Source organism: Phyllostomus discolor, chromosome 1 (genome assembly GCF_004126475.2).
Source record: "Phyllostomus discolor isolate MPI-MPIP mPhyDis1 chromosome 1, mPhyDis1.pri.v3, whole genome shotgun sequence".
Taxonomy (NCBI): Eukaryota; Metazoa; Chordata; class Mammalia; order Chiroptera; family Phyllostomidae; genus Phyllostomus; species Phyllostomus discolor.
Window position 1 is genome coordinate 113,991,603 of NC_040903.2, and position 10,715 is coordinate 114,002,317.

A 10,715-nucleotide genomic window follows, 5' to 3' on the forward strand; every position below is an offset into this window, starting at 1 on the left:
CTGCTGCCAAGCTAGGTAGCACCACTCTAGGCTCCCCCTGGTTGGGATTCACAATATTCCCATTAGGGCCAGCTGATTGGAATGTCCAGGGGAACTTGCTTTCCCTGAGCGCCTGCTGTGTGCTCTGCTGGCTACACCGTTGCAACCCTCCAGCAAAGGAGACAGCACTCCATTTTATTGAGGAGGCAGCTGATGGTGACATCATGCAGGGAGGCTCTTCTCAGTGGACTTCCCTCCCTCGGAACACTGGCCGACTCCTGCACCAGCCAGGTCCCCATCCTGTGCAAGGGCCCTCCCTCCCTGCCACCACTGGACCCTGGTGAGGATGTGGCTCTGTGTCTGAGAATGCCTCCTTTGTGTTTGGGACTGGGGCCCCAGGCCCCTGTGCCCATGATGTCCTCTGGACTCTGTACTGCAAGGGGAAAGCTGCAGGCAAGTGGTGGGGAACCTGACCTTGGATAAGAGCAGCCTCATCTCTGATGCCGAGTCTTCTCCCTGGCTGGCACCCTCCCCCCAGTGCCTCCTTATTTGGAATGGTAAGGGGCTCCCTTGAAGGGTTCACCTCCTGCCCTGGGCATGAAGCAGGGTGTGGTGGGTGACAATCCACCCTCACCAACCTGGCCCTGGACACCACAGAATCCACCTCATGGCCCTGAGTCCCTTCCTGCCCCAGGCCTCATGCCTGTCTCTGCCCTCTTAGTCCTGCCGCAAGAGCTGGTCCATTGACAGGTGAGGTGGCCTCTTGCTTCCCCCCAGAGACCTGGAACATTCACTTTGCTTCCCTTGACCTCAGACCTCCATGATTTGGGGGGGAAGGTTAGGGTGGAACTCCATGCAGGCAGTACCCAGGCAGGGCCCTATGGGGAAGGCAGGCATGGAGGGCACACAGCCCTGCCCTGTGGTCCCTGCCTGGGGAAGGGGGTTGCTGAGAGAGGTGACAGGTCTCCCCTAGGGCGCATATGGCCAGGCTCTGTCCAGAAATCCCTGTCCAGGGCCAGCATTAGGATGAGCAAGTGAAGCACTCAGGATGTAATGTTTAAGGAGATGTTCACTCCTGGGGTCACGCCTCACTCACCTCACCCAAGGCCTGACCCTGCACCACCCTGGGTGGGTCTCAGGAGACACAGCCCCCACGCCTACCCTGACCTCCACGCCCCTCTGCAGGCCATGCCCGCGGTGTCAGGATTCTATAGGGATGCATCCCAAGGAAGGTTCTCTGCTTCTTTTCAGGTGGCTCAAGTTCTGCCTTCTGCCACTCACCTTGCTTTGCTCCTTTCCTGGGGCAGTACCGGGGCAGAGGGGGCAGCTTCATCCCATGACTCGGAGCCGGGAGCCGGGAGGCATGGATGTAGGGGCCGCCAGGGGGAGGACTTTGTCTCATGCAGCTCCCACTAGCCCTGCAAGGCTCTGCCCTAGGAGGCAGGGAGCCCATGCCTGAGGGAGTGCCAGTGGGGAGCTGGACGTCTCTAAGGATGGATGCTTGCAGAGCCTGTACTCCCCTTGTACTGACCCTAGTTATTCAGACCAGTTCCCGATCCCCATCCTCACCCACCTCCAAGGCCTGGCCAATTGCCTGGCCTAAAGCAGAATGGGTCTTGCCCTCCAGAAATCCAGCGAGATGGCCAGTGGTGAGTCAGGGTTGGGATTCCTGTGTGCCTTTGGTTAGCAGCCTCTCAATCTCTCTGGGCCCCAGTGTTCCTCTTCTGGGGAATGGACAGAATATCATTCCAATAACAAACAGTCACGTGCTGGGCACACACAGAGGAATCGGATGTGGAGATTTGATGGGGAGCTGGTTAGAGATGGGGAGCTGGGATCAGAGAGACAAGATGGCCCAGGGTCCCGGCTACTCTCACAAAGCATGAACAACTGTCCCACCAAGTCAGGGGGCAGAAATGCTCAGCTCTACCCACAATTCTGGGTCTGCAGGAAGCCCAATCTCTCCTCTTCTTGGGTCACCTCCAAGAGGAAGATGTATATAGGCTTGTGCAACCCAGAAGAGCATAGCTCAATGTTCAAGTTAGGAGAGTTCTGAGTCCAGTTAGTCCACTCTGTCTACACAGCCTGAAGCTGCTGCGTGGGACCCCATGGGCCACAGGAGGGGCTGGTCCCCTAACTGTGCCAGTGGCTCCTAGACCTGGCCAACCCAATCCTGCCCCTGCAGCCTCTTCAGGAGGCTCAGTGCTGCCCTCCTGCAGGCTCTGCCCTGTGCCCCACACACTGCAGCCCAGGGTGCAGTGGGATTGGGTTGGACCTGCACCCTCTATAGGAGCCACTGTCTCTCCCCTTCCCTAGGGAGGCAGCCTCCAGCCATGGGCTGTTTCCTCTTCAACCTTCAAAGCACAGAGGACCTGTTACAGCCCTGTAAGCAGATACTTGAGCTCCCCACCCACCCGCCATCTTAAGGAGGGCTGCACTATTTATGTCCACAGCCCCTATGGGACCCCTGACCAGGGAGTGGTTTTCCTTTTTCTTTTTTTTTTTTTAAGATTTTATTTATTTATTTTTAGAGAGGGAAGGGAGGGAGAAAGAGAGAGAGAGAGAGAGAAACATCAATGTGCGGTTGCTGGGGGCTGTAGCCTGCAACCCAGGCATGTGCCCTGACTGGGAATCGAACCTGTGATGCTTTGGTTCGCAGCCCAAGCTCAATCCACTGAGCTAGGCCAGCCAGGGCTCTTTTTCTTTTTTAAAATATTTTTTTAAATTTTCAATAACATATGACATATAATATTAGTTTCAGGTGTAGAGAGCATAGTGGTTAGACATATATATAACTTATGAAGTGATCCTCTCAATAATTCTAGTGTCCATCTGGCACCACACATAGTTATTACAAGTGTACTAACTACATTCCCTATGCTGTGCTTTACACCCCATGACTATTCTGTAACTGTCAATGTGTACTTTTTAATCCCTTCCCCTCCCCTCTTTCACCCAGGCCCCAAATCCCCCTCCTGTCTGGCAATCATCAAAATATTTTGTGTCTGTGAGTTTGTTTCTGTCAGGATGGGCAAGGTAGATCAAGTGGGAATCTAGTTACAATTAGCATTTTGGACTACAAATATGGCCACCATTTGGACTACAAGTAATATGGCAACTGAACTCTGACCCAGAAGAGGTGACAGACATCAGACCAGGAGCCACCAATGCTAAGTTCCTTCTTTGTTCACCAAGAACCAATCCTTGGCTCCCGCGAGAAGTCCAGCCATATAAAACTCCCAGCCTTTCCCTTCTCCCACGTGGTCTTTTCTTAGCCCCTTCTCCGGGCGGGGAAAACGTCGCCCGGGAGCACAAACTTCCACAATAAAGCTCATCTGCCTGTTTCCATGGCTAATTGGCTGCTTATTTCCTCGGTGGGGTCTAAGAAAACCTTACAGTTTCATTTGTTCATTTATTTTGTTCTTTAGATCCCACATATAAGTGAAATATATGGTATTTGTCTTACCCTGTCTGACTTACTTCACTCAGCACAATAGCTTCTAGGTCCATCCATGTTGTTGCAGGTGGCAAGATTTCATTTTTTATGGCTGAGTAATACTTCACTGCACATATGCACCACATCTTCTTTATCCATTCATCTGTGGGTGGACATGTACGTTTTCCACATCTTGGCTATTGTAAATAATGCTGCAATGAACATATGGGCAAATGTATCTTTTCAAATTAATGTTTCAGGTTTCTTCAGATAAATACCCAGAAGTGAAATTAATGGGTTGTTCTTTATCTCTTGTTATATACAGCCTTTGTTTTAAAGTCTATTTTGTTGGTATAAGTATTGTACCCCAGCTTTTTGGTTTGTTTGTTTTCATTTTCACAATGTATCTTCTTCCAGCCCTTCACTTTCAGTCTGTGTGTGTCTGTCATTCTGAGGTGGGTCTCTTGTAGGCAGCATATGCAAGGGTCCTGTTTCCTTATCCATTCAGCCACCCTATGTCTTTTGTTTCAGTCCTCACCCGAGCATATGTTTATTGATTTGAGAGGGAGAAAAAGAGAGTGAGAGAGAAAGATGAAGAGAGATGAACCAGGGATCAAAGCTGCAACCTAGGTATGTGCCTTGACTGGGTATCGAACACACAGCCCTTTGGTGTATGGGATGATGCTTCAACCAGCCAAGCCACTTGGACAGGGCCACCCTATGTCTTCTGATTTGAGCATTTAATCCATTTAAATTTAAAGTAATTGTTGATAAACACATAGTTATTGCCATTTTATTATTCATATTTTAAAATCTTTTTTCTTCCTCTTCTTAAGGGTGTGGTTTTCTTACACTTCTCTCACCATGTCAGGGAAAGGTAAAAATAAAACCAAAAAGTCATAAGTTTAATCATCAGCAGGACCTCCTTACATCAACTCTGGAAGTGAGCCGGGTAGTTGATGTAAACCCTGGCTCCTGGGGTCCGAGACGTTGTGGATGGGGGAGACACATTCACGTGGACTACCGGTCCTGTGGAGGGAAAGGGCGGGTGGCTCCACTCTCAAGAGGATCAGAAAGCGGCAGCCTCTGCCATGACAAACCTTTATTTCTATTTCTGGTCACATTACATGATGGTCCTCATTTACTACACACAAGTTCGCTTTAGGTGGTTACCTTGTACAGAAAACAAAGGAGTCAATGCTGCTAATCACATCACAGAAAAGGGATATTTGCAAATGAAAAGGGAAAAGTAGTTGAACCGGTTACACTCCATACTGGGGAGTTTTAGCATGGATTTTAGGAAGTTACTTGGCAGTAAATGTCCTCAATTCAGGGTGAGGGAGTTTTTGAGCAAGAGCAAGACTCAAAGCGGCCTAGGTACATTGCAGGCCTGGTTCCCCACGGGAGAACCTATCCGTGGGTGTGGGTCCTGTGCATCTCCGAGTGGGAGCTGGGCCCACGCCACGCAGAAAGATCTCCTACAGGTAGTGAGTAGCATTATCCTATTAGTTAGATGAGAGCTGGGCTCAGTAAGCTTTTGTGTAGAGGGCCAGAGGCAAAACACTGCAGGCTCTATGGCACAGGTGAGGAGGCAGCACAGGTGACTCCTGGTGGACAAGTGAGTGTGGCTCTGGCCAGTACAACCTGATAGATGCCACCATTTGCATATCACAGAACTTTCTTGTGTCACAAAATATTATTCTACTTTTGATGTTTTTCAATCATTTAAAAACATAAAAAGCTATTCTTAGCTGACAGGCCATACAAAAATGGGTGGTGAGCTGGACTGGGCCCTTGGACCAGCTTTGGCCAAGTGGTGGTGGAAGAGTTCCAGGAAGTCCGTGGTGGCTCTGGGTGACCTTGGGCTCAGAGCTGGTCTCAGGAGGCTGGAAGAGATGACCTTCCTGAATGCGACCAGATTGTCCCACCCCTGATGTTCCCGATGACCCTCCAGCCAGGCCTGCCCCTCCGACCACTGTTAGAGTTAAACAGTGAAGAAGGAAATTGCATGGGTCCTGGTCGGGAGCCAAGAATATCTCAGGAAATTAGGAAATTGCATTATCTCAGGAAATTAGGAAATTGCATTAGAGTTAATTGCATGAATGCTTATCTTTGCCCACCAAGAGGAAATTTTGCCTACAGGTGCTGATATTGAAGTAACCAATGATTGTATGCCGCATTGTACAAATGTAGCCAATTGCTAAATGCCACCTCAGCTTCTGTACCAGGCTTGCTTGCTCGGTGAAACAGATGTAGGGCGCGACTCTCGGTTGTGGCTCTTAGGAGCTAAGTGCCTCCGGCACGTTTGGAAGAGTCTGCCCCTGCGCAGGTAACTAATTGGCCTTATAAATAAATTTCTACAAAATAACTGTCCTCTGGTCTCCGTGTGAAATGTCTCGCTGCAAGAGAATATAACAACCACCAGGGTGGATGCCACCTTCTTCAGGGCTGCACCAGCCCAGGCTGTGGTCCAGGGCTGTGTGCTCCGGCGTCTGCACACCCGACAGGAAGCTGAGGGCTCTCGGTGGAGACAGCTGTCCAGACCTTGGTCAGTGCTTTGTCTCCCTGAGGCCCTTCCCCTGTCTGTTTCCTCTGTCTACCTGTCTGCCCAGGATCGGTGCCTTGCTATTGATACAGGGTGCAGCTGAGGCAGGAGACAGCATGGGAAGAACTCTGAGACTGCAATACTGTCACTGGCCAGCATTCAGCACCCTGGTTGCCAGGAAACGCCTTTTACCAATTAGGTGGAATAAATAGTAAACCGAGGCAGGGAGGAGGAAGGAGACAAGTCTCACATGCTAACTCAGCAGTCCTGAGCCTGGTCTGATAATATTGCCAGGTGTTCCATTATCACTAGAAACACCATGTTAGCAAGAAAGAAGGAAAGTCCTTGAAATTCTGTGTAACATCCCCACTATCTGGGAAAGAAAACCTTGAAACTGTGCTTTCATCCCAGGGCCTGAATGTGGGAGAGGGTCCCTGGTGCCCAAAGAAAGAGCCCATAAAACAACTTTGGTTAACTGCCTACCTCTGGTCACTATCTGTTTTAGGAGGGAGTCCCTGATGCTTCCAGAAAGAGCCCATAAATAACTTTGGAAAGTGCCCCAATTTTCATTAACTGTCTCCTGTCATGTATTTGTTTTACAACGAGATGAACAAATGGGGTCTGCAGCAAGATAAGGATTTGGGCTAACAGACCCCCACACATCCCTAAGTTTGGATAGTCACATCCCCCAGGAAAGCTGGCACCATATTTACCCGTTAATCAGTATGTAACTTTTTTCCTCCTAGCCCACCAACTGTATAAGTCCTGAGAACAAAGGATTGTTACAGGGTGCAGCCAAGAGGGGGGACCCCAAATAGGCATTTGAAATGGGGTCCAGAACTCAAGGTGTCCAGGAGATTTTAAGGTGTCTTCACCCCTTCCCCCACAGGTGTGAGTTGGGGGAAGGGGCACACAGAGCAAGAACATGCAGGGCAGCTTTGCAGCTAATCCGTGGCATGGTCATTTAACATACCTATAGCCTTTGGCTGGTCACTTAGATATGCTAAATAGCTATGGCCATGCTCAAGGCCAGGGGGATGGAAAGGGACCTTCCCCCAAGATGGGACCTGGGAGGCAGGTCCCCTGAGTTACAGCGCCTGCGTGGGAGCTGGGAGAAGATTGGCTCCATGACATGGGGTGACACCTGCCCAGACCCACGATGGTGACCAGAAAAGCTGGAGAAGACAGCAGATTGAGGGCAAGTGTGCCCAAGTGTAGGAGGAGTCGGAAATGGGGCTGCAGAAGAAGATTGGTGCGGGGGATTTAAACACGGACACGGCAGCCATTGAGTGAGAAACCACGCGGCCTTGACGGAGTGGAGACTCCTGCAGCCCTGAGAGAGGGAGAACCACGCGGCAGCCCTGGAGGACAGAATCATGCAGTTTTGGCAGAGTGGAGACTCTCCCTTCCTGCAGCCCTGAGAGAGAGAGGACCACATGCCTGGCAGAGTGGGGACCCCCACAGCTTTAGAAGGGGGAACCACCACCTGGTTTTAGCAGAGATCCTGGTGACTCAGCCGAGGGTGCCAGGAATCCAGGGAGGTCTCCCAGTCGAGATGGAGTTCTAACTGGGAAGAACCAGAAGACTACCTAAGTCATGGACTTCTATTTCCTTTCCTGAGCTACGGTACTCTGGACTGGGCAAAGGGGGAAGGAAGGAAGGACTGTGTGTTTGTGGGTGTTTTTAGGGACTTTAGGATTTTTTTGATAAAGACATTAGGTCACTACTTTAAGTTAGTATAGCATTAAATAAACATTTTCTTTCCTTTTCACGAATCTCTGGCATTGAGAGACGTCTTTCCTAGGGCGGCGGACATAACGGACCCGGGCCTTCTTTTAATAATAGTATATTGTCCCAGGCCCCCCCCTTGTGTGTTCTGTAACAGGATTTGTGCTCTCTCTCTCTCTCTCTCTCTCTCTCTCTCTCTCTCTCTCTCTCTCTCTCTCGGTACTCTTGGCTCTCGGGCCACAGGGCCTCTGGCCATCTGGCCTCAGGCTGCCCAGGGGCTTGCCACCCTGGTCTCCAGCCTCTCTTGCTTTCCTCACCCTGCTTTGCCTTGAAACTCTGCCTTTCACCTCCTACTCTACCCAGTCCTGTTCTCTTCCATGGGAACAGGCCACTAATAAACTGATTACATACTACTAGGTTTGATGATATGTAATTCCTTACATGTGTCAGCAAGAAGAACCAGGTCTCTCCTGCAAACAGATTTGGTGCCGAAACTCGGGAACTTAACTTGGACTCAACCCTTTGTCTCGAGCCCTTTGGAAGGCAGTATGGTCTCACCAGAGAAGCTGTCCGGCCTTTCTCACCTTCGGGATTAAGGAGATACTGCGCTGTGGGGGTGGGGAATTTCAAAGTGCTAGGCCTATGTTCAGAGATAGAAACAATGAGATTTGAAATGAGTGCCCGGGCTCCGAAGAAAAGAGGCATTTCCTCCCCCTGACCCAAATCTTTGGGTGTCCCTACGTGAGTGGGGGCCTTGCGGGGGTGTCTGGGGTCAATCCCTGAGACCAGCAGGGGCCTCATAGGGAATTCCAATCATGGCAGTTATCGGGGAAGTGCACATAAGTGTAGGAGGGTGCAGCCAAAGGGTCCCCAAATAGAGATTTGGAATGGGGTTCAGAACTCAAGGTGTCCAGGAAATATTAGAAAAATATATAGAATGTCCTCACCCTCCACCCCAGGGGAAGGGACAAATGGAGCAGGGCCATTGAGAGCTGTTTCCCATAGCAACAGCCTTGCAGCTACCCTCTGGCGTGGTCTTTTAACATATCTATGGCCTTTGGCTGGTTGCATGGATATGTTAAATAGCTCTGGCCAAGCTCTAAGCCAGGGAAATGGAAGTAACTTTCCCTAGTTACGGAGCCTGGGAGGCAACTCCCCCTGGTTACTGCGCCTGTACCTGTGTGAGAACTTGGAAATGATTGGTTCCATGACATGGGGCCACACCTGCCCAGACCCACAATGGCGGTCCAGTAAAGCTGGAAGGCTTTGAGAGTTCTGGCATGTGAGGCCGAGTGTGGGAGGAGTCAGAAATGGGGCTGCAGAAGAAGATTGGCGCGGGATTTAAAAACCCAGACTTGGCGGCCATTGAAGAGAGTACCATGCGGCTTCAGCAGAGCGGGGACTCCCGCAGCCGTGCAGACACCGTCCGGGATGCAGCCGCCTGCAGCTCCTCTACCACCCGGCTCCGAGCCCCAGCCAGCTCTGCAGCCGAGACCGAGAGAAGGGGCCACCAGTAAGTGACTCAGGAGCACCGGATCACTGCCCGGCCGCCGCAGCCACCTCCAGGCCTCCGCAAGCTGCGCCCGCGCTCTCACTGCTCTCGGGCTCAGCTAACCTTGCAGCCACCTGCTCTGGCCAAGACACAATGAGCTCCGCGCTAGCCCTCTCGGTGCTGCTGCCGCCGCCGCCGCCGCTGCCGCCGTCGCTCTCCCAGAAAGAGGGATCCCCCCCCCCCACCCCCGCAGCCATGGGGAGAATCACCACGCGGCTTTAGCTGGCGATCCTGGCAACACAACCAGTGGTACTGAGAACTAAGGAAGGACTGCCAGCTGAGCACAAATTACTAGGAAAAACCAGGAGCTGCCTAAGCCACGGACTTCTATTTCTTCTCCTGAGATACGGTACCCCAGACTGGGCAAAGGGGGGAAGGAAGGACTGTGTGTTTGTAGGTGTTTCAAGGGACTTTGGGATTTTAACAAAGACATTAAGTCATTACTTTTAGTTTGTATAACTTGAATAAATAACTCTTTTCTTTTTCACCAATCTCTAGCATGGAGAGCTATAATTCTCTGGCTTAGAGAAAGGTGAACCTAGTACAGGGGGACCCCAAGAGAAACGGGGATTAATTCCCTAGCATTGTGGGACCCTCTTCCCTGGTGGCTAATAGGGGAGAATCATGGAAAACCACATGCGCAGTAGCTTTAATGCAACTACTTGTACACACTCAGTAAAGCCCACCACAACTAGCCAGGAAGGATCCGCTCTATAAGCATAAAGTCCCTCCAGCCCATGAGGTCAATCTCTGCTTGGAGTTGGCCTGCTCCCATGTTCTCTTCTATGAACTCTGGGTGTTCGGTTCAATTCTTTGTCCCGATCACTAAGAACCTGGTTACCTGTGCCCACCTGTGACATAAGGGCTGGTCACCCAGAGCCCGAGCCCCCCTGGTGTATCAGACAGTCAGGGGAGAAAACGAGACACGTAAGAGAGTTAGGGATGGCCAAAGGGGGTAACGGCTTCTGGGAACCCTGCTGACAAGCAGTACACTCTGACCCACTACTTGGATTCCTTAGCCTTTTCTGCCTCCGAACCTGGCCAGAAAAAAGTCGGTTTGAATCACTGGCCTGTTAGGAACTTGCAGCAGCTCTTTCTCCCTAGGTGACTTCTGGCAATTCAATTTGCATCCGAATACCGCTTGCAAAAACTGAAGGGGGTGGGCAATGTTATGTCTGCTGGCAAATGTCTTGCTTTCTCTCTCTCAAAAAATTGCCCCACCCCGCGGGCATGGGTTGAGCATTTAAGAGCCACAAGGGCGCTCGCCTCACCACAGACACCGGTGGGAGGCTACATTGGACGTGGACCGGGAAAGAACCCTAGGTTTCCCACCACCTACAAGCAAATGTCCACGCAGCCAGAGGCACACTGTAAAAGCACACACGGTCCCATCCCTGCGGCACATTCCCCACGAGGTGCAGTCTTCGAGGAGAGAGGGCAAGATGTTAGCCTGTAGTGGAAGTCCTGGCTTTTCC